This window comes from Corvus brachyrhynchos, unplaced genomic scaffold (genome assembly GCF_000691975.1).
Source record: "Corvus brachyrhynchos isolate BGI_N302 unplaced genomic scaffold, ASM69197v1 scaffold67, whole genome shotgun sequence".
In the NCBI taxonomy this organism is placed as follows: Eukaryota; Metazoa; Chordata; class Aves; order Passeriformes; family Corvidae; genus Corvus; species Corvus brachyrhynchos.
Genome location: NW_008239114.1, coordinates 1,246,832 through 1,249,471, shown reverse-complemented (window position 1 = coordinate 1,249,471; position 2,640 = coordinate 1,246,832).

Sequence of the window (2,640 nt, the reverse complement as noted above, 5' to 3'; positions counted from 1 at the left end):
GTATCCGCGCCCCCAGCCGCAGGCTCTTCCCCAGGGATGAGTAATTCGAGAAGGGCACCACACTGCACAGCTCGGGATGAGCTCCTGCCTCGCTGCCCCACATGCTGGAATCTGGGCTCCTCATCATGGAGCCCCCGGCCTCATGGAAGGAGACTCAGCCCCTGCCTCACGAGGGAGAGCTTGTAAAATAAAAAAATTAAAAACTGATGGTGGTTTCACAGCCAGTGCTGCCTATGAGAGAGGATTTGCCTTACAGCAAAACCAAGCGAGGTCTAACAGTGAATGCAGCCTTGAGGCAGCCTTTGTCCATCATTTGGGGTCCAGACTGATGGTTTCTGGCGTTCCCAAGCCAAACCATCGGCTCCTGCTGCCAGAAGTCTCCCACTGAATGGACACCTAAAGGTCAGTGTGGGGAAGGGATGATCCCACCCTGCCCTGCTCGCTCCTGTGCATCTCCTCCTGCAAAGCATCACCCCAGCCAACACCCACCATGTACTGGGGTGCCTCTCATAATGGCAGGGGCCCCCCAAAGCATTGCGACTCAGGGAGATGGCAGGTTTGTCCCTACCCAGGGACACCTCCCTGCGTGGGGACCACTGCTGGCACCCACCAGTGCCAGGGCACCCAGGGCAGCAGCTCAGGGGTTTTCTGTGCCTTTGCCTCTAAAATCAGAACAGCACCGAGGTGAAATGGGGGACGAGGGCAGTGACAGCCCGCGAGGCCAGCGCCCACATCAGAGGAGAGGAGGACCCACCGCTGGGCACTCAGAGCCCTGCCTGGCACCCAGAGGTGCTGATCCCTCAAAGGCCACTTTTTCTAGAGCGATCAGGCCCTGGCTCTGGCTTTGCAGCTGCCCCAGGAAGGAAGGGCAGGAGGGAGCTGAGCTGGGACTGGTGCCAGGGCTCCCGCAGGAGCCGGGGCAGGTGCTGCCACAGCCACTGCCACCTGGAACTTGGGTGCCAACAGCAAAGGGACTGGTGAGCACCGTGTCCCCCTCTCTGCTTCCCACCGTCTCCCATCACTGCTGCACTGCTCTCTGCCGGAGGCATCCCACAGGAATGCTGCAGGGGCTGCAGGCACCACTCACCACCAGCACTGCAGCCAGAGGGTTTTGGCTCATGCCATGTGCTACCATGGCACGGGTAGAAAAGGCAGCTGGGGATGCTGGAGACCACAGTCTCCTGAGCTGAGGGGACACAGCTGTTGCCAAGGACAGCAGAGCATATGCAATATCCCACATGGCACTGGCCACTGCCACAGCAAACCACCAGGCTCACCCCAAGCCCAGGCAGCACAGGCAGTCCACCCTTGGCACACAGGGCCATGAATGGCCAAAGAAGCCTCCCAAAAAGTAGGTTCCAGGTGCGGCCAGAGCCCAGCCTGCTCCCCGGCACCGTGATGCCGCAGCAGCCGTGTCTTGCTCCGAAGGCAATATGAGAGCAGCTAAATAGGGCACCAGATGGTGATGGGCTGAGCTGCCCTGGCACTTTGAAGCCACCACACGGCTCAGAGTTCCAAGTTCTGCCCTCCCAGGTGGGCATCACACTGCTGGCACCACGGCCACACTGCCGGCAGTCCCGGCCATGGCCCTGTGCCATAGTGATGGCTCCAGATTGGCATGGGAGGAGAGAAAAGGAGCCAGGTCAGCTCCTGGGGAAGAGCCAGGAGCGGCTCCAGGAGCGAGCCGAGCCGCGGTGGATCGACCGCAGACGGGAGCAGGGAGAGCACTCCCTGTGCTGCTGCCCAGCTCAGCGGACGGGCCGAACAAGCAGACACAAGCCGCGAGGGGCCATTTCCAAGGGGAGGCTCCAGGGAGATCTCCACAGCTCCCAGCCAAGCACGAGGCCATGATGGGCTGGTGTGAGAATCCAGGAAACCATCTCCCAGCCCTGGGGTGCCCCCAGCAATGCTCATCCCCCAGCACCCCCCTCCTCCCTGCCAGCCTGGGCTCAGTCCCCCAGGACTGGCTCCCTGTGGGAGCAGTGCTGGTGCTGCTTGCCCAGCTCCAAGGCACGGAGAGCCCAGAGGCAGAGTAGAGCTCTGTGTCCCCAGGGCCATCCGGCTTGTGGCATTTGGGGTGAGAAAGGGAATGGAGGAAGCACAATGATGGGATCAGCAAGGACACAGCACCACAGCAGCCCAGGGGATTTTGTTGTGGCACAAAGCCCCACCAAGGCCAGGACACAGGACTGACTTCCACGAATGAACCTTGTGCAGATGGAGAAATGTCATTGGCAGAGCTGGGAGCGCAGCTGGGGTGCTGGGCACAGCTCCTGCACAGCACAGGGGGTCCTCTGGCCCTGCCCAGCCCCTCTGAACTGTATCCCTATGTGACTCCAACTGTTTTGTTGGCACAAGCACAACAGCACACACTCTCAGAGCTGCACAGAGGAGCTGCTCCACCGGTGCATCCTGGAGAAGGAAAAACCTGAAGAGCCCAGATGCAAAGCACCCTGGTTCCTGAACTGGTGTTGGTAGTCACCATCCCTTCTGAGGGTCCCCCCATGGCCAGGCCCACCCCACCAGGAGGTCTCTGCTGGGCTCTCTGGTGGCACAGAGCAGTGCCTGAGCTGGCACAGCCACACACTGCGGCACCGGGCAGTGGCTGGGGCCCCCAGGTGGCCGGGGGGGCGAGCTGGC